The sequence below is a fragment of the Schistocerca gregaria genome, chromosome 2 (assembly GCF_023897955.1).
Source record: "Schistocerca gregaria isolate iqSchGreg1 chromosome 2, iqSchGreg1.2, whole genome shotgun sequence".
NCBI classification, from domain to species: Eukaryota; Metazoa; Arthropoda; class Insecta; order Orthoptera; family Acrididae; genus Schistocerca; species Schistocerca gregaria.
The window spans coordinates 873135722-873158516 of record NC_064921.1 but is presented as its reverse complement, the minus strand read 5'-3'; positions in this window follow the sequence as shown (position 1 = coordinate 873158516).

Sequence of the window (22795 nt, the reverse complement as noted above, 5' to 3'; positions counted from 1 at the left end):
CCACCACGGAAATAATTTCTTCGTTTTATATTTGTTGAATAGTTCATTTATGTCTTACTACTATTATCAGACACCCCTGCCCCCTAAATTCATTCAATGTTCATATTTCAGTATGACGGTCTGAGGACAGTCAAATGAATTTCAGTGTGTACAGGTAAGGTAGCTGGGACTATACCTGTCGATTTTTCCACTATTAGAGATTACTGCTGTTGTCAAGAACACTGGTGGTAAATGCAATGACGATACCATGAAGACAAACTGACACATTTCTGTGTCCGAGTATGTAAATGACTAGCGTTCAGCACAAAATGGCTGTCGCACAAAGCAGGGAGTAATAAACCTATCTGCATTTTGTGTGCAAGGAAAGATAAGGCAGCGGCTTCTGCCATTCAAAAATCGCATTAGAATGATTTTTGTTTGTGAGATTATTGTGTTTGCCTTGTGACGTTCTCTCTGTCGGCAGGTGATTAACGAATGAAATTATAATTGTCTATCTGGCTCACAGTCCCGATCCTGAGCGCTTCTAAAATTAATAAAGTTTTTGGTTCAGATGAGAACTATCTCAGGAGGGGTCTAATGTTCAGATCCACTTCAGAGTGAAATTGTTCGTTAGACTGCTTGCTCATTTTAGTTATCTGACTGTGTAGCAACTAAAGTTTGTGCTCTCGTGATCTTAGAAAAGTTTAATAAATTTTGTTGTATGTCGGATCATAATGAGAGACTTTAGCCGGGTTTCGTATGCAAGAGACAGCCCATGTGCATGAGAGAGGGAAGCCTAAAGGATATAGGGTCAGATAAAGCTTTGCAAAGCAACTGGCTAGTATTTTGCCTCTTCGAGCCTGGTCAAACACGTCAGCAAGTAGTACACTCGACGCCTCGCCAATGGCGCCGAGGGCCAAGGTAAGCAGAATAATAGGAAGCTTTCCGACGCGCATAATGGAAGAGTCCCGAGCACTATTTAGAGAGATAATCAAACACTAAGGCGATCACATGTGGAGGGAAGGGTCAAAGGGAATGGTCCAGAAAGAGACTGAAGAGTGCTGAGTGAAGAATCTTTAAAGAACAATATAAGAGAGTCATGTAGCTGTGAGTTGGGTCAGCTTTCAATTTCCGGGGATTTAGAGGACAGTGACATTTCACAGCAACACGTGATGTAACAATAAACACTTCACCTACCAGAAGACGGTGATAGAATCTGGTGGACACAGAGTAACTGCCAGCTAAGTAGTGTTTTACAATATTCATTGGAATACTGCTGGGCAGTGACTCACTCTGCATCAAAGAGTTAGAATAGCGGAATTTCAGTGAATAGCGGGAACAAGTCGCTGCTTGGACTTGTGTCTTGTAAAGTGGGCAAAGCGGCCCGTGAATAGGCCTACTAGTTAAGTAGTCTGTGACATTTGCCTGCTTTGTTTCTTCGTTGATTGTCCTCGGTGTCGACGCACAGCGTTGCTACATTGACTAAAAATGGACTTGGCAGTTCAACACTGACTACTTTAAATGATGTAGCCGACAGGTGCATATTCGCGTTTCATAGTTCTTTACTTTCACTGTTCACAACCCTCCAATTTACACAATTTAATATGGCCAGTTAACTATTGTTTAACTTCCGATAAGCCTCATTAATAGGTTGGAGGCAAATATCCACATACTGCTACAGTAGTTTACTGTCGAACATCTACGAGCAGTAAAAACCTAATCTCACATTTGACAGTCTTTCAGATAAACTGAACAAACACTGCCATTGCTTTAATACTTGGACTATTGGTGTACCACTTATTTCACAGTTAAGATGATGCATTGTCGTTTTCTAACCAAGACAGGTTCTTGTCTGAAACTCGGCCCCGGACTGACTGTCTCGGGACCAAAAATCGGGCCCTTATATATCAGCACAATAATAGGCACTGAAACTACACATTGTTTGATGTTTAATTTACAGAAATTACAATTAGAACTTAACTCATTAAATTAACTGAATACATCGAAAAATTCCTTCTTTTTAATGTTCTTCAACTACGAGAGTTGGCCGAATTATTTGTTATATGATGAAATTAACAGATATGGTTACGCAAACAATACTTTTGACAAATCTGTTAATTACTTTGGAATTACTTAAGGGCTGGCTTTGCTAACATGTTTTCGAATAGAGCCAAATATATCCTTTAATAATACTATTAGTTGTTACTCCAAATGTTTATAATTATTATAGAATTTATATTTATGTATCAGTCAACAATAGAATTTAAGTTATGAAACAATTATTGATTTCACCCTATAACAACAGATACTAACTAGGCATAATCAAAATAAATTAGTAAATCAATTACATAAAACCAAGCACAAAATTAGACCTTGTGTTATATTCTTTAAAATTCAGGGCCAACCTCTCTTTTTTATGAAAATGCAGATTATGCTCACGTATGTTAATGGTGATTAGTCAGACATGAAAAAATGAATTTTAAGGAGGCAGTTGGCAAAACAAGAGGAGAAGTAAGAATATCCCTGCTTACTTCATCACAAGTTCACAGTGCTGGCGATTGATTAGTTAGGGTAAGTGGCTGATAGGTAGCACACCGAGTAATAGCCAAGCACTCATCTCTGATAGAGATCGGTCCTAATTATTACTGAAAGCATCTGACACTCTGATGTGGGGTTTTGGTCTGACACCTCAATAAGTAAATGTGTTTTTTAGAACAGTAAATTGATCAAAGAGAGAGTGATAAACTGTTACCACAGCAAACCATTCCTGCAAATTCCACGAGAGCTACCAATCTTCTGTAACCTAACCCCCTCCAACCAAGGAGATTTTCTCCTTCTCATCTCCGCTATAAAGGTCTATAAGAGAACAAACTAAACTCACAATGTCGTTAACGTCCTGACTGCGCCATGCAGTGGCAGCGAACCTGTGTCGGGATGCAACAGTGGCTAAACGCGAAATGAAAATAGGAAAAAAAAATTGGATTCCCTAAGAGTAAGTATGAGTTCCAAGGGGTAACTGACTTAAACAGTTCGTAATTATCTTCAGGCATAATCAACTGCTTCGGAGAATATTACACAACAAATTAAAGTCACAGCTCTGATTGAGTACACAGTCGCTTCGAGATACAAAGAAAACCCAATAAACTGCTGTGATTCAGGTTCGATATATAAAAAATTGGTTTACCCTTTTACAGGTTTCCAATTTACTCAATATTTATTGCTGCAACAGTGCATAGGGAGTACATGAAATTATTATATTTTCATTTCAATAGGACAAGCGCTTGTGAGGTATTAAGTGTCGACCCGTGCTGAAACATCCATATTAGTACGTGTGTTGCCATCCATGGGAACCTATGCAGGCGCTGACTCTAGCATGCAGTCGATCGTAAAGATTGCGATTACTGTCCTGGGATATATTATTCCACGGCTGCTCGACCTGTTCACGTAGTTCTGTAAGAGTTGTTGACTGCATGCACAAGTTACTTCTCGTCCAATCATATTAGATTAGATTTGATTTTTATTGTAGTAGAGACCTCAGAGATCATCTGAGGCATTTGTTGTTGTTGTTGTTGTTGTTGTTGTTGTTGTTGTCTTCAGTCCGGAGAATGGTTTGATGCAGCTCTCCATGCTACTCTATCCTGTGCAAGCTTCTTCATCTCCCAGTACCTACTAAAACCTACATCCTCCTCAATCTGCTTAGTTTATTCATCTCTCGGTCTCCCTCTACGATTCTTACCCTCCACGCTGCCCTCCAATGCTAAATTTGTGATCCCTTGATGCCTCAGAACATGTCCTACCAACCGGTCCCTTCTTCTTGTCAAGTTGTGCCACAAACTCCTCTTCTCCCCAATTCTATTCAATACCTCCTCATTAGTTATGTGATCCACCCATCTAATCTTCAGCATTCTTCTGTAGCACCACATTTCGAAAGCTTCTATTCTCTTCTTGTCCAAACTATTTATCGTCCATGTTTCACTTCCATACATGGCTACACTCCATACAAATACTTTCAGAAACGACTTCCTGACATTTAAATCTATACTCGATGTTAACAAATTTCTCTTCTTCAGAAACGCTTTCCTTGCCATTGCCAGTCTACATTTTATATCCTCTCTACTTCGACCATCATCAGTTATTTTGCTCCCCAAATAGCAAAACTCCTTTACTACTTTAAGTGTCTCATTTCCTAATCTAATTCCCTCAGCATCACCCGACTTAATCCGATTACATTCCATCATCCTCGTTTTGCTTTTGTTGATGTTCATCTTATACCCTCCTTTCAAGACACTATCCATTCTGTTCAACTGCTCTTCCAAGTCCTTTGCTGTCTCTGAAATAATTACAATGTCATCGGCGAACATCAAAGTTTTTATTTCTACTCCATGGATTTTAATACCTACTCCGACTTTTTCTTTTGTTTCCTTTACTGCTTGCTCAATATACAGATTGAATAGCATCGGGGAGAGGCTACAACCCTGTCTCACTCCCTTCCCAACCACTGCTTCCCATTTGTGTCCCTCGACTCTTATAACTGCCCTCTGGTTTGTGTACAAATTGTAAATAGCCTTTCGCTCCCTGTATTTTACCCCTGCCACCTTTAGAATTTGAAAGAGAGTATTCCAGTCAACATTGTCAAAAGCTTTCTCTAAATCTACAAATGCTATAGACGTAGGTTTGCCTTTCCTTATTCTTTCTTCTAAGATAAGTCGTAAGGTCGGTATTGCCTCACGTGTTCCAGTATTTCTACGGAATCCAAACTGATCTTCCTCGAGGTCGGCTTCTACTACTTCTTCAATTCGTCTGTATAGATTTCGTGTTTGTATTTTGCAGCTGTAGCTTATTAAACTGATTGTTCCGTAATTTTCACATCTGTCAACATCTGCTTTCTTTGGGATTGGAATTATTATATTCTTCTTGAAGTCTGAGGGTATTTCGCCTGTTTCATACATCTTGCTCACCAGATGGTAGAGTTTTGTCAGGACTGGTTCTCCCAAGGCCGTCAGTAGTTCCAATGGAATTTTGTCTACTCCGGGGGCCTTGTTTCGACTCAGGTCTTTCAGTGCTCTGTCAAACCCTTCACGCAGTGTCGTATCTCCCATTTCATCTTCATCTACCTCCTCTTCCATTTCCATAATATTGGCCTCAAGTACATTGCCCTTGTATAGACCCTCTATATATTCCTTCCACCTTTCTGCTTTCCCTTCTTTGCTTAGAACTGGGTTCCCATCTGAACTCTTGATATTCATACAAGTGGCTTTCTTTTCTACAAAGGTCTCTTTAATTTTCCTGTAGGCAGTATCTATCTTACCCCTAGTGAGATAAGCCTCTATATCCTTACATTTGTCCTCCTGCCATCCATGCTTAGCCATTTTGCACTTCCTGTCGATCTCATTTTTGAGAGATTTGTATTCCCTTTTGCCTGCTTCATTTATTGCAGTTTTATATTTTCTCCTTTCATCAATTAAATTCAATATTTCTTCTGTTACCCAAGGATTTCTACTAGCCCTCATCTTTTTACCTACTTGAACGTCTGCTGCCTTCACTACTTCATCGCTCAAAGCTACCCATTCTTCGTCTACTGTATTTCTTTCCCCCATACCTGTCAATTGTTCCCTTATGCTCTCTCTGAAACTCTGTACAACCTCTGGTTTAGTCAGTTTATCCAGGTCCCTTCTCCTTAAATTCCCACCTTTTTGCAGTTTCTTCAGTTTTAGTCTACAGGTCATAACCAATATATTGTGGTCAGAGTCCACATCTGCCCCTGAAACATTATTAACTCAACATACATTTCTTCAATTTCTTCGTCATCTGCAGAGCTAGTTGGCATATAAACTTGTACTACTGTAGTAGGTGTGGGCTTCGTGTCTATCTTGGCCACAATAATGCGTTCACTATGCCCTTGGTAGTAGCTTACCCGCACTCCTATTTTTTATTCATTATTAAACCTACTCCTGCATTAACCCCTATTTCATTTTCTATTTATAACCCTATACTCACCTGATCAAAAGTCTTGTTCCTCCTGCCACCGAACTTCACTAATACAAAATACAAAACAGAGAAACTTCTGGTACAAAATTACAATTGCATAGTAAATTTAGCCAGTTACAGATGTCATAAATCTTTTGCATATCTTTTATGTTTTCGTCTTCTTTAAATGCAAAGAGAAAAGATGAAGTGGTGGCCCATCATAGAGCCTATGCCTACCATCAGTTATTTTTGAGTTTCAGTTGTTAAAAAAACAGAGGAGATTTTTTTGTATCAGTATGAGGAAGGGAGGATTCGCGTTCAGCTAATGAATGAGTGAGAAGCAGAAGCACGCCATTTTTAGGGAGTAATTGTAGACCGCCATATTGGGGTCGCTATGAATAAGTGACGAGTATGTATTTCATATGTGCGCCGTTCAGAAAAATACAGTATTGGTTTATTAACAGAAAGGTCGTGTGAGTTTTTTGTTTCAAATAGTACGATAGTTACAAAAACTGAAGCCCACCTGTGTACTTTGGAAAATTACGAAGATCCGATAAGCTTAATGGGAACACGGTCATGACTTCAAAGGTGAAGACGTGGACCAAACGTAGCATTATAAAGAATGGTAAGCACAAATCTACAGCAAAGAAAGAAACTACTTCGTCCTGCAAAATAATATGAACTAACACGAACTTATTTCCAGGAATAGCTCAGCTTATTGTGCATGTCATTCATGCCGAAAAATTAATCTCATTAATTCAATACATTTTAAAAAGCTACGCATTTCAACATTATATTATCATCTATTCCATTATTTAATTATATTATACAGACTTACTCAGATATAGAAGCATATACAAACTGACCACATAAAGTGTAGTCATACCATATTCTTTGCCTCTCTTAAAAACTCATCAGTTACATAAATGCTGAGGTCAAGAAGAAATTCTTTTACTTTTTTTTTTTTGAATTGCTGAATTAGAAAATTCCTGATATGTTGTATGGCATTAAATTTTTTTGTGTATTTTTATAGTTACATTGGAAGGAAACTATATGCTGATTGTTTCTTATGTTATAATTATGTCGCATGTCACACTGTTGATAACAGTTTGATGCATGCTGTAACTAACACAATAATTTCTCATGAAATTTACAATCTCTTAGCAGCAAATGGTTCAAATGGCTCTGAGCACTATGGGACTTAACATCTGAGGTCATCAGTCCCCTAGAACTTAGAACTACTTAAACCTAACAAACCTAAGGCCATCACAAACATCCATGCCCGTGGCAGGATTCAAACCTGCGACTGTAGCGGTTGCACGGTTCCAAACTGAAGCGCCTAGAACCACTACGGCCGGCGATAACTGGAATAGTTTTCCTTAATATGCATTAATGTAGTATAAATATTGATGGTAGGGTCATAATCTGTATTTTTTTAAAGCTTGGGCTACAGTGAGCTCTGGGTGCCAAGCTATATATCCCCCACATGCTCGATTGGAGACAAGTCCGGAGACCATGATGGCCAGGGATGTTGCTGCTCGTTTTGCAGGTCCACGGGCACTGTGTGGGCGAGCACTATCTTGTTGGAGTAACATATCGCCTTCCTGTTGCAAGAAAGGCAAAAGAACGAGTCTAACAACATTCAGCACGTATTGAGCGCTGGTTAACGCCCCCTGAAGAAACACCAAACGTGGACGAGAGTGTGGCTTATTGCTCCCCAGACCATAATGCCTGGTGTGGGGTCAGTGTGCCTTGGACGGATGCTCTCTGCGAGACAGCAGTCACCACGTCTACGTCGTACTCGCAAACCCATCACTTGCATGCAGGCAGAATCTGCTTTCATCGCTGAAGGCCACGGCAGGCCATTCCATCCTCCAGGTGATACCCTGACGACACAGTGCACGTCGATGCTATGGCGTTAGTGGAAGACAGGCTAGAGGCGCGTGTGCCCGTATTCCGACTGCTAATAACTGGTTCGCAACAGCTCGTGTTGACACGTCTGGGCAGACAAGCCGTCTTATCTGTGCTGTGGTAGCTGTACGACCTGCCACTGCCACCGTTACAGTACGACGATCCTGGCGGACGTCTCTGGTGCGTGGGCGTCCAGGACCTCGTCTTCAGGAGTGAGAACGTTCACGTGCCCACCGCTACCAGCATTGTTGCACAATTGACGCAGTATGTCCAGCTTTTGTGGCAGTTCTCGGAAAGGACCATCCCTTCACTCGGAAAGTCACAATTTGATCTCTTTCAAACTCGCTCAGTTGGCTGCTTGCATCGCACATATGTAACACACTGAACCCTCTGGCTGTGAGGAATCCCTATTAAAGGGTAGACACAGATGGCGGTCTGGTAGCTATGCCACTATACCGCCGCCGGCGAAAGATTGCACTTCACAGTTCGCTTTTTGTCTCGTTAGGTTGGCTATACTATAATAGCGATGTTACAACAGCAGCCTCTACACACACAGCAGACGATACAGTTTTTCGTCCCGTCTCGTAAATGCAAGCGATTGAGCAATTACAATGTATATAAAAACTCGTTTTTAGTTGTACTACAACGACAGGAAGTAAACAACCGTACAATAATGCATGTAAAAGCATAACAATGCGCACCCATTCGATAACGGATCAAAGAAATACAAAAAACAAGCATCGGACGACTGGTACTTTAAAATCAATAATGTATGTAGTTTACAAAATAAATAATAACCGAGATTGCAATAAATAACCAATATTAGTAATTTTTCACTCACCAATTTACAGCGATAATGGCGCAATTCCATCCAGCTCGCCATCGTCACTGTTGTCCGATTCATCGCTAAAACCGTCTTCATCGTCGTCATCGGCAAGACAAGTCATTAATTGTTCATGGTCACTGATAATGCCTTCTATTGTCTGTGCTGCTCGTATAAGCTTCTCGACGTGCTCTACTTCTTTTCTCCATGAGGCTGCATCCACAATCACAAGAGCTTCACGCAACAGCTTTTCCACCTCTGTTATTGTAAAGGACTTGGTGTTGTTCCTTACATACATTTTTACGTCACTCCATACTAACTCAATGGGGTTGAAATGGCAGTGATATGGTGGCAGCCTTATTACAGTATGACCCTGCTCCTTGGAAATTTCGTCTACTACGTATGTATTAGGCTAATTTTCTTTAACAAGAGAATATAACAGAACCTTTGTCATACTCATATCCGCTGCAATATTTCGAGCCTGTAACCACTGCACCATAACTTCTTTCCGATCATTTGTAGTTGGGGCTTTGTTCTGTATCACCGAATGATATGGAGCATTGTCCATTACAATTGTTGTAGGGACAGGAAATTGTTTTAAAAGATTCCTGAACCACTCAACAAATCGTGTGTGATCCATATCTTCATGGTAATCACCAGTCTTTTTTGATCTAAAAACTAAAAGTGCGTCAGGGACAAAACCACTGGAGGAGCCTGCATGGATCACAATTAATCTAGCTCCTCTTCCCGTCGGCTGATGGCCGCTACTGCTGGCTGTGTTATCCGTCCAACATTTACTGACAGCTTCCCCGGCATTAACCCACGTTTCGTCTAGCCAAATTATGAAATGAATGTCTCTGCCCACAATTTTGTGCAAGAAAATGCTACGAGCGGTAACAATATGTGGCCTCTCTAACAGTACTTTGCGTCTGTTTAGCGTTTTGTAACGGAAACCCATATTTTTAGCACAATTTTTAGTGATGTTTTACCACCCCTGAAGAGTTCACTTTCTTTTAAAGAGATTAATAACTTAGATACAGTCGGATACCCTTTTCTGCTGTAGTAAGCATAAACATGCCTACGAACTGCATCAGTCTGGAAAGAATCTAAATCTGTAATAGGGCTGGGCCGCTTTTTCTTCTTTCCCGGGGTTGATAAAAATGTATTATTTGATCCAGACAGCTCGGAATCATTACGGCTCACTTCAGTATCTTCCAAGTTTTGTAGTAATACGCCCTTACTTGCTACCGTTCCTGCACTAATACCAAGAGTTTTCGACGTACGTTCCACCACTTTGTCGGCAGGAATTGATGGCTGTCCATGAATGCTTACGTAGTTTTTCTCCTGCTCGTAAAACTCACGAGTTCTGCGTAGCAACCCGAGTGGCTGGCTGTTTAGCGGCACCCCTCGACGCAAAGGATCAATAGATGAACGAAGTCTTTTCGGTGGCATTTTCCAAGTACGTAAACTCACAACGTAACAAAAGTCACAACGATATAGCACACACTACAACGAAAACACGCGGTAAACAACATACAACTCACGTTGTATACACATTCACTAAACAAAGCCGGCAACGCGGGAACTTTGACGTCACAGCACGTGAGCAACAGCAGTGCTCACTGCGCTGTGATTGGCTGGCGCCCCACGCTGAACGCCTAGCGCCTATCGTTCTTCACTTGTTATTCTGTTACTCTGCCAACTTCATACGCAAACGTCAAGTGCAATGTTTCAGCGGCCCGGGTATACTCCTTCTGTTGGGAGACGACGTTGAAATCATTATCAGTACTTCTACTACCCCTCCCCCCCAGGTAGCATATGTCATCATCCTATCAAAATCGATATAGTCTTTCCAGATGTACTAATTTTTATCCTGGCATTGTATTCTCCATGACACAGTTCAGTTACTGAATCTCGTATGTCTCTATCTCTTAAACAATTCAGGTAATACAAATTCAAAATAAGTCAAAGAAAATTGTCCTGGCGCAAAATGAGTGATCCACATAATCTATTAAAAATACAATACAGCGATTAAATGTACATAATTAGATACGTTTATATTTTTCGTTCAGTCGGCCTTGTCGCCCTGCTGTCGTTGCTCAGGCAGTCGAATGTCAGGGAATTTCGTCTTCCACAGCACCTCTGGATACTGTATGGCTCGTTACAATCTATAGCTTTCTTCGACAGTCTTTCACAAACGATTTTCCTCGCTTGTAGTTTCGCTTGGCTGCTGAGCAGTGTCGTTTTATAAATTCTTTTATCTTTATGATGAGCACAGTGATAAAAATTACTTACTGACGGCCGTTACAGGCGAACCGTCACAGCCTCACGTAAGGAGAAAACGTTCGCCGCACGTGTCAGAATTTGACCATGGCTGAATCGCAACATATGAAGACTAAAGTTTTTTGTTTCACCATATTGCTTCTCGCTTTGGTGGGGGCCCCACGACCGGCGTGCGAATACGCGATTGAGTTTAGGACGTCCGTAGGCCCTTCTCAGCGTCTTTCAGGATTTCAGTGGTCCGACGCAGCTGGCGCCTGACTGTGTAAGTAGGCTGTTTAGGTTTTTATGTTGGTAACACCACGTAGCGCTCTATATGAAAATCACTGACTGTGCTATGTGAAGTCTGTGGCTGGTTTGCATTGTTGGAATATTTGCTATTGTAGTGTTGGGCAGTTGGATGTGAACAGCGCGTAGCGTTGCGCAGTTGGAGGTGAACCCCCGGCAGTGGTGGATGTGGGGAGAGAGATGGCAGAATTTTGAGAGCGGACGATCTGGACGTGTGCCCATCAGAAAGAGTAAATTTGTAATACTGTATATCATGAACATATATATATATATATATATGATGACTTTTGAATATTATTAAGGTAAATACGTTGTTTGTTCTCTATCAAAATCTTTCATTTGCTAACTATGCCTATCAGTAGTTAGTGCCTTCAGTAGTTGGAATCTTTTATTTACCTGGCAGTATTGGCACTCGCTGTATTGCAGTAGTTCGAGTATCGCAGATTTTTGTGAGGTAAGTGATTCACGATAGGTATAGGTTATTGTTAGTCAGGGCCATTTCTTTATAGGGATTATTGAAAGTCAGATTGCGTTGCGCTAAAAATATTGTGTTTCAGTTTAGTGTTGATCAGAATAAGTAAAGAGAGAAATGTCTGAGTACGTTCACTTCTGCTCAGCTGTTTGAAAATCAAATAACGTAGGAGGTTCATCAGCACAGTAATTCACAAATTTTTCTAAGGGGTTGTGTTCCAGAAATGAACAGCATAGAGACAGAAATGATGACACTTTATGCAGGACCTGACCATCATTTTGCAGGACAATGCTCAAGAACGTACAGTGCAAGCTGTTACTGATTTGGTTGACTAATAGGTCTGCTACGTGCTGTACCACCAACTGCACTCACCTGACTTAAGTCCTCGTAAGTTCAACTCTATTTCTAAACTGAAGGAAACACTTCACGGCATTCGCTTCAGAACTGCTACAAATTCGTTTGGCAATAGACCGCGCCACTCGAACTGTCAACACAACTGGCACTGCTAAGAGTAGCCTACGACTTCCACATCGCTGGCAACGGGTTATACACAATGCTGGTGACCACTTTGATCGTCAGTAAAACTTTGAAACACGTATCTATTTTGTACGAGCTGTAAATAAATAGTTGTCACTATTAAAGTTCCAACCCTCGTATATTCCAGTTATCAATAATATCTGGAAGTGCTTTCCATAGATATTCAGCCGTATGGTTTTCATTTAGCGCACGAGTGGCTAGGTAAAATATACACATTCGTCGTTTTATACAAAGTGGGCTATAGCACATAAAAAGCCTTGTTTGTTCATTGTTTCAGTCCAAATATACAGCGTGAGACGAATTTTGGCTATTTCTGACAAACTAACTCCAGCTGTAGCCACACAACCCCCATATTTTGCTTGAACCATATTTTTTTACATATTTTGCGCCAGGCACTTTAAAATTAGGTTGCAGCTTCGTCAGGAAGTCTAAAAAGCCTTCTTAGACCAATTTAAGGGACCACCTAGCCTTTCAGATAAGAAATACCAGTGCCTCAATTTATTTTTTTGTAGTTTGTACTTCTGTCTGAAATAAAAAGTCATTAAAAAACAGGAAAAGAACCTTGCAATTTAAATATAATGATTAAGTACTAAAATAACTCATTTACCTTTATTGGACGAAACTAGCGAGAAAGCTTCCTTGGAAGTATTTTGCAGTACAGATTAGACAGCCAGTGTTTTGCGCAGTTCTCTCTGCTGATGCGCCAAGTGGCGTGCTCTCTAGCATGTTTACAGATTGTATAACTTTTACTAGCGATTTCCAGTACGATCAAAGTATCGATACCTATTCAAGTGAGTAGTCTTTGTGCAATACTATTCATGCAAGTTCTCCGGAAGTATCGATACCTATATGTTGATACTATTTTTTACGCAGATGAAGTAATGCTGGAGGGATGCCCTCGTGGGAACAATTTCCAGGACGATAGACGGAAGCATAACACAGTCAGTGTTGGGTGTGTCCTCTGTGCGTGTCTAATCATAGCTGTGTGTCACTGCTCTAGAGGGTTACCCTCTCTGTGTATGGCTGCATACAGTACCTACCGCCGGACACCGTAAACTTTGTGGCCAGGTTCCTTGTTACCTGTGGTTTCTAAAGTTTTTGAGAAGGCATTGTACAAAAGAATAGTAAACATAATTTGTTGTCATAGTCGCAGTTTGGCTTCAGGAAAAGAGTATCGATAGAAGGTGCAATTTATTCCTTTGTGAGGCAACAGTAGGGCTAAACTGGATTTTGAGGACAATAAGTAAATTCTTTGATTTGACAAAAGCATTTGATTGTGCTGATTACGAGATACGCTTTACTTGCATCTGCTTAAACCGTCACTACAGTGGTTTACTGCAGAGAAACATATTTTATAAAATTACAGTGGTCGTCGGTAAAGGGGCTAATAGTTTCAGTCTGTGAACACGTGATAAATGTACAGCCCGCACACTGTTCTGAATGCGTCAGGTGTGTCAAGGGTACTCAAGAGTTTTGTGCTGGCTTGCTCGAGTCAAGTCGCCACTGACGGAAGCTTATGGAACCTGCCGGTCCTTTTTGCTGTCGGAGTTACCCGTCTGTGGCACGACTTGCCTCCTGAGAGGGCCGAGGGTAACAATTGCAAGTGCTTGCTGGGACACCACAATTTGTGGCGGAAAAGTACAAGTCTTGGAATGTGATTTGCCCTCGGGAAATTCAGAAGTTTAAACTACGCTCTAATTCGCCCATCGCCATGTGACATCAGACGGGAGTTTCTAGGACAAACCAGTGAGGAAGATGTGCTGTGATTGGCCCAGATGTGCTGTGACTGACGACATCCCGGGGTGGGGATTTATTAAATGTGGCTCTGACACGCTATTGGTGGAAAAGAGTAACATTTCCACTGACTGACATTTGCAGCCAGATTGATGGTGGACAGAGACAGGTCGCTGGTTTGAGACGTCTTGGCACTTGGAAGTGTCCGAGTCCTGGCGAACAAGATTCTGATTCTTAACTGCAACCATGGTCCTCCGACTTACCGCGACAGCATATTGGTGAGAGTATGCAGCAGCACGGCTCACTACGTGGGGGTTAGAGTTTATATAGAAAGTATACCGTTTCCACGGCTCCGCTAAACCCGATTCATGTATTAGTATCGTTTGATGCGGAGTTTCTAAATTAATCATTGGGCTGTATTGGATTCACGATTTACTGAGCAGCTAGGATACGGTAACCATCTCACCATCTTGTTCATTGTCGTCAGCAATTAACTCTGTTTTTGCGTGGGATATTCATGCAAATACTCTGTATTTTGTTAGTATAACAATCAATCGGTTTATGTTTCATTTGCATTTTTGCTTGAAGGAGCACGTACTTTTCTTCAGTTCACTGGTTTATTCTATTGACTGAATGGATAGTAAAGTGGTTGGATTATTGCAATTTCCCACCTTGTGATTCTATGTTAGGAATTTCGAGATAGCGATTCCGTTGCGTAATTTACAAATGGTTCAAATGGCTCTGAGCACTATGGGACTTTACTTCTGATGTCATCAGTCCCCGAGAACTTTGAACTACTTAAACCTAACTAATCTAAGGACATCACACACATCAATGCCCGAGGCAGGATTCGAACCTGCGACCGTAGCGGTCACTTGGTTCCAGACTGAAGCGCCTAGAACCGGTCGGCCACTCCGGCCGGCCGTAATTTTTTTTAAAAAAAAGAAAAAAAAGTGGTTCAAATGACTCTGAGCCCTATGGGACTTAACATCTGTGGTCATCAGTTCCCGAGAACTTAGAACTACTTAAACCTAACTAACCTAATGACATCACACGCATCAATGCCCGAGACAGGATTCGAACCTGCGACCGTAGCGGTCACTCCGTTCCAGACTGAAGCGCCTAGAACCGGTCGGCCACTCCGGCCGGCTATAATTTACAGTTAACATCGAGTCTTGTAGGGAGTATGACGATGACTGGGTAGGTACTTTACTTTGAAAGGTTTTAAAGTCTTACACACCGCAGGAAATTGCAACTTTGACTCTATTATCTTATATTTTAGGGCAATTCTACGCGCTCACCAAGAATTTTCTTAGCCCAGAAAAGGACGTTGAAACTGATCTGCAGTGCTATTTCACGAATTACATGTAGACCATTGTTCAGATGTCTTCGAATTCTGACTCCAACATCCCCGTACATATCGCCCATTAAGATGTATGTGTCAATTCCTAAGGAACGAAACTGCTATGGTCATCGGTCCCTAGACTTACACACTACTTAAGATAATTGGTTATTGACAATACCGACTCATTCAGAACGAATTGCAACATTAATTCCATGAACATCTCACTGAAAGACGATTTGCACTCGAGTAACACTCATGTAAGCACTGCACAGAAAGATCTGCGGTATTCAGCAGATGTCATTTACCACAAATTTGCAACACAACTGGAAAAATTGAATTACAAGCCCAAAGTCTTCCAATGTAAGTCGACAGATTTCCTTATGGCGCACCCTACTCACTTCAAAACTGCCTCTCAGCAGTCGAGAATTGTTCTCTGTAACGTATTAGTAACTCATACACTCTCTTAGAGTTTTTTTTGCGCTTAATTGATTCTTTACCTTCCCTTGCTTATAAATTTTCTGTTCAGTTTCCTTTAAACTGTGTAATGACACGTCCCATGGCCCAGTAACTTTAGGTCGCATGGTTACGTGGAAACTGATAAATAAATCAAAAAGAAAATAACTATACTATTTGATGCGCTGCGTGATGGCAGGTAATGTCATGATGAAGAGTGATGCAACGATTCCTTATTTTTCTGATTTCAGCGATGACTTACGACAAAGAAATAGTTTTGTGTCGTTCGGAATTAACGGTTATTCGCTATTCTGAAGCAGTGGCCACGACATGTGTAGTGCAACCAAAGAAAAAAAAAACGAGCACTTCTTTGAGAGTGCTTCGCGAAAGAAACACTCATGTTTGCATGCGTGCATTTTGGAACACCCAAACAGTTGAGTGTTGATTAACTTTCGGCTCGTACGAATATATCCAATTTTTGTCTCTTGTAACGAGGTTAAATATGGATTTTGCAATTCTTCGTTAAAATTGTTTCTGCATTATGCCAAGTGACATGAGCGTGGTTTTGGATTTCGGCCAAAAAGTGCGTGACCCATGGGGAACATATCTTTTTCACAGTTAAATATTCATACACAATTCAGTGCACTGCAGTCCTCGATGTGCCTAAGCACGCGTTTTTCTCACGGCAAATCGCAGATTGATTCTAATCAACCTTGTTGTGCACAACATCGACGGTTTTGATCAACCAATTTTGGTCTACATTCACGAAGTTCATTGCTGGCGGAAGCACGACCACGACGAAATTCTGTAAACGAGTTGTCAACAGTGTTTTAAAAATGCGAGTGATATTCAAAAGTTGAATGAAACTAGTAAAAAAAATCATTCAATGAATGCCCTTAAGTGAAAATTCCGTTTTTAATAACGCCGTTTGTTTAAAAACTCACTCTAAATAAACTAACAGAATCGTTTCTGAGATACCAATTTTTTAAGAATAGCTAACGACTAAACTTAATTCGCGCCCCCATCGTGCACATCTTGTAAATGACTTCAGGATAACGACATCGCTTGGCTACGGTGGCCAGCATGTTCTCCAGACATGAACCCTATCGAACATGGCTGGGATAGATTGGAAAGGGCTGTTTATGGACGACGTGACCCACCAACCACTCTGAGGGATCTACGCCAAATCGCCGTTGAGGAGTGGGACAATCTTGACAAACAGTGCCTTGATGAAGTTGTGGATAGTATGCCACGACGAATACAGGCATGCATCGATGCAAGAGGACGTACTACTGGGTATTAGAGGTACCGGTGTGTACAGCAATTTGGACAACCACCTCTGAAAGTCTCGCTGTTTGGTGGTACAACATGAAATGTGTGGTTTTCATGAGCAGTAAAAAGGGCGGAAATGATGTTTATGTTAATCTCTATTCCAATTTTCTGTACAGCTTTCTGAACTCTCGGAACCGAGGTGATGCAAAACTGATTTTGATCTGTGTTGATAAAGTAATATGGGATGGGGCAGAGAATTATCCCTAATTTTTAGTTGGTACTGCGAAGAAAGAGGGGAAATGTAAGAGTGGAGACGGACTTCAAGGTCACAGTGGTAGTGGGCATTTACCTTGGTACCACTGTTAGTTGCAAACATGGCATGGTAGAACGAACAACGTGCGTTTGCCGTCGTAACCTATTTTTCCGAAAACCGATCTATGGTTGCAGTACAGCGTACTATGCACGCTCGATATCAAATGTCTCCCTGAAACAGCGTTCCCGACTGTAAATCGATTCTGTTATGGGTAAACTTTCATCGCTGTGGCAGTGTTATGAAAAAGAGAGCTGGAGCACGGAGGACTGTGAGAACTCCGGAAAACATTGAGCGTGTAAGAAGCTCAATATTGCAGTCCCCTAAACGTTCCACTCTCGAGCATGCGTCGTCTGTTTCACTGTCTAGCCATAGTGTACGTCGGATCTTCCAAGAAGACCTTCAGGTTCACTTGAGAACTGTCACAACAGGATCGGAAAAATCGACGACAATCCTTGGAAGACCTGATTGAAAACGTTCCTCAAGATGCGCACATTTTCTTCAGTGACAAGGCACACTTACACATTTCAGGATGTGTTAATAAACAAAATGAGGGTTACTCGGGTTGTGTGAATCCTGGGGAAATTCATGAGAGACCTCTCCACAGAGATAAGGTCACAGTTCGGTGTGCAATCAGTGCTGAGGAAATCATTGAGCCTTGTTTTTTTTAGGAGAACAACCATGCTATTACCGCCAAATGTGAAAAGTATGTGAAAATGACCCAAAACGTTTTTGAACCACAACTTAAACAAGTGCATACGAGGCTCGTTTGATTTGAGCTGGATGGTGCCACGGCCTGCACTGCTCAACACTTGATGAACGTTTTGAGGGAAATATTTGCTAATCGTTTGATCTCACAGTACGGCGATATTCCATGGCCTGCATGCTCGTATGATTTAAGTTGGATCGACTCAAAGCTGAAGTTTCTAGACACCGTCCAAGGACCCTGGGAGCCGTGAAGGATGCTATACGCCTTGAAATAGTCCGATTCCACAACGTATGTTCCATAGAGTGATGCAGAACTTTAGATGGTTCAAATGGCTCTGAGCACTATGGGACTCAACTGCTGTGGTCATTAATCCCCTAGAACTTAGAACTACTTAAACCTAACTAACCTAAGGACTTCACACACATCCATGCCCGAGGCAGGATTCGAACCTGCGACCGTAGCAGTCGCACGGTTCCGGGCTGCGCGCCTAGAACCACGAGACCACCGCGGCCGGCCAGAACTGTAGAAACAGGCTGCAGCTTTGTATAGACAACGAGGGACGTCACTTGCAGGATTTGATATTGAAAACTTAATAAAATTAAACTTTACTGAGGTAATGAATAAATTTTTTGTAGCCCTTTTGGTTTTTCTTTTATTAACTTTTGTAGTTAGGTGTAATTCCCTGCATCACCCTGTATAACACATTAACTACTTGGTGGAAATAAATGAATGTTGCTAGAGATCTCCGAGTCGTGTACAGAAAGGTGGATATCACATGGCCCGCTGTCGGTGTGGCTAGCGCTAAATATGGCTGGCCCAACCAAACGAGGCAGTTGAAGGAACCGGAAAAACCAGTGTGTGTCAAACAGTAGGAGTTACGGTACACTGTGGTGGTCGTCTTCATTCCAGCGTGACCAGGATACAACATTTACAATAACCTCAAACAGGAGAAGGACAAAGTGTGACGATGAGTCCGGCATTGCTCACGCTTTGTTTCACGTTCGTGGGGAGCGTTCCGAACCACAGGTGCTGCTGCCCGAAGGCGAGGAAGTGGTCGACCGCGATCAACTACAGCATCAGATGGCTGCTACGTTGTGCAACAGGCAACAAGGGACCAACAGCAAATAGCGGGGCAATTGCAAACACGTTTAACGGGACTGCAGGGCAAGCGATCACACGTTCCACAGTGGCACGGCGACAACATAAGGATGGTCTCTTTGCCCGTCGACCAGCTTGTTGCGTTCCATTGACACCGTTTGCGATGGTGCCAAGAGCACAGAGGCTGGACCGACAAGGAGTGGGATCACGTGCTCTTGTCGGATAAGAGCAGGTTCAGACTGAGCAGTGATTTTGTAAGGACCCTCATCTGGCGAGAGGTGAGAACACGTCTTGCACCCATGAACATTGTTGAACATGATCGTTTTGGTGATTTAGGTGTTGCGGTGTGGTGAGGCATAATGTCGAATTGGCGTACTGATCTCCTCATGTTTGAAACGGTACAATGACTGCTAGACGTTTTTGTGACATTGTCCTCCTTCCCCATGTCCGTCTTTTCAGGTGTGCATTCGATCGTCACTAAATTTTTATGGATGACAACGCCCGACTGCATCGTGTAGTGCAGGTTGAGGAGCTCACGGAATGAGAGGATATTTTGGTGAATGGACTGGCCTGCCCAACTAGCATGTGTGCGACGCGTTTGGAGGACACCACATGCACGAACGATCGATCATCCAGCAGTTGTCAACCGCTTTGGTGGAGGGACGGAACGTCCCACCACAAAATCTGGTTATCACACTTGTGACCATCTTGTAAGCACGTTGCAGAGCACGCACGGCCGTCCATATTGATCACCCACCGTATTAGGAACAGTGTCCTGCCATTTGTAATGCCTAAGAGACCATCAAAAATAGCGGTGACTTCAGTCCAATTATGGTACTTGAATAAAAGTGTCATTTCTGTTCGTCTCAATGAGCATTTCTTTCAACTATCTTCTGTATCTTGCTGTATGATGTATCATGTAATAAGATTGCCATGCATTAATGTCACAGTACGAGAGACAAAGATATTCTTTATTACTCTGTGGCTTACTGCGCTTAGATAACCATTCTTAAATAGTAAGCTCTTGTTCTCGTTAAGAATTAATTTCATGAGAGAGAAATCTGTTCTACAGTGCGCAGTACAAATCAACGCCAATGCGAGATTCAAAGGGACATTACAGTATACTTCTATATATATGATAGAGTATCGCTAATTCATGTGCGATAAGAATTTCATTGATACTAAGGTCAATAAAACTTCGTTCATTTAAAAAAGGTGCGTGTTATCTCCACAAACGACATATACTCAAATGTGATCTATTAGTGAATACCAGCTCGAGAACAATTTCGACGGGAGAGTTCAGTTATAATTAAATAATTTGATGCTTTCTTCGGAAAAGAAGTGATTTCACGGATTTTTTTTATGCCAACAATTTTTCTAAGAAATGAAGGCAAATCTGATTACTATGCAACAGAGCCCCGGCGAATATTTCTCCTCAACTTTTATTAACACATTCAGCTTCATTACAGCATCTGCAGCAGCTGGAGCAGATCGCCATAACAATGGAAGCGTGTAGTGTGAAAGCAGTTTCACCCATCGCCCTGTGTCCCACCTATGGTGTATGTATTCACTACAACAGAACACATACACAGACAATCACTCATACATATAAAGCCACAACACAAGCTGGCGTGGGAAACATCTCAGTATAAAAGGCTCAGTATAGGCAAAATACAAATAACAGTAAGTGAAGGTAGCTGAGTGATTTTATAGCTGTCGCAGTTCTTTCTACATATGGTCCAAGTTTCTTTGATCTCTGTTGCTTGGTAGTGAAACTTCACGTGAAAGTTACTTTCGTCCCTTAGTTTTGATCACCAGGGCGCTATAGGAGCGACCTCTCTCCACCCAGCCAACATCAAAGAATACACTTTTAGGCAATGTGGAAAACAGCCCTTAGACTGCCATGAAAAGATGAATCACAAATAGAATTTGGAATTATTAAACAAGCAGCTACAGGTATGGATATCGGACACAGGAGTCCGGAGCTCGTGGTCTCGCGGTCGCGTTCTCGCTTCCCCAGCACAGGATCCCGGGTTCGATTCTCGGCGGGGTCAGGGATTTTCACCTGACTCGAGATGACTGGGTGTTTGTGCTTTCCTCATCATTTCATCATCATTCATGACAGTGGTGAGTTTGGACTGAGCGAAGGTTGGGAATTTGTACGGGTGCTGATAAACGCGCAGTTGAGCGCCCCAAAAACCAAACATCACCATCATCATCATCGTACACAAGAGACCACGTGTACGATTACTAAAATCAAAAACAGATTAACCAGTCAAGTGATAAGAGAAAGAATAGTAAAGTTAAGACGAAATTTATCACCGTGACATACCAAGGGCGTGTGTTGGAGAGAAATGCTAATTTTTTTTCCATAGACCGCTATCATTGCATTTCAAAATGAATGGCAAATGGTGCATAGGTTTAGGTATAGAGCAAAACAAAAACAGCACAACAATACACGATTAAATGCGTGGGTTTTTGATTAAATAGCACAGACGAAGTGAATTTTTGAGATCCGGTAGAGGGACTGTTGTAACATAATGATCAAACAGCGTTTGAAACGCTCTAAAAGACAGCAAACATCATGTTAGTGCAATAAGTGAACGAAACGCGGTGCTACACACAGTCCCTAAACTTTTTCATTTGAATGTGTTAGAGGGAAGTTACTCCAACCAGATGAAAAACCCAGAAAAACTACTTTATGACTTCATAGTAAATATTACCAAATTTTTGAATATATGTTTCAGCCTTACTTTGCAGTGGGATAGGATGCTCTGCCAAACGTCGACTGGCACAGTAATGGCGGTGGCGAATGTATGTGGCATGGGAAACTTCAGCGTGGCGCCGAGTACGGTCCAGCGCGGTGGAAGCTCCATCTAGGTTCACCGAATAGAAGAAAGAGAAGACAGACTAATTATAAATGTTTTAAAGTGCTTTTAGAGTTTTTAATGATATTAAATTCTTCATCAATATATCACATGTTACACTTGAGAACATTTTTTTATGTATCAATTATTGCGAAGCCGGCCTGTGTGGCCGTGCGGTTCTAGGCGCTACAGTCTGGAACTGCGTGACCGCTACGGTCTCAGGTTCCAATCCTGCCTCGGGCATGGTTGTGTGTGATGTCCTTAGGTTAGTTAGGTTTAAGTAGTTCTAAGTTCTAGAGGACTGATGACCACAGATGTTAAGTCCCATAGTGCTCAGAGCCATTTTTTGCCAGCCAATTATTGCGGAGCTTTTGCTACTGATATAGGGCACTTTTAGCGCCAGACGCCTTGTACCCATTATGATCGTCAAATATTTTAATATAAAATTCCATTAGACTGGTATATGTTCAGTGATGACAGTGAACTTACCGTTACGTGCCGACAAGTTTCTCCGTAACTGTAACAAGTGGTGTGTCTCATAACATTTGTGTTGTAAACAAGTGCTTACGAAAAAAAAATTGAAGTTATGTAAACATATGTCTTGAAGCAATTAATGTAATCTTTGTCTAGCAGATCGGAAAATGGGCAACTGGGCCGAAACGCTTTACTTGAAAATAAAGAAAAGCGACCTGCAGACTGAAGTTGGGCGGTCTTGAATTTCCATAAGTAGCTGCGAATATTAACCACAGC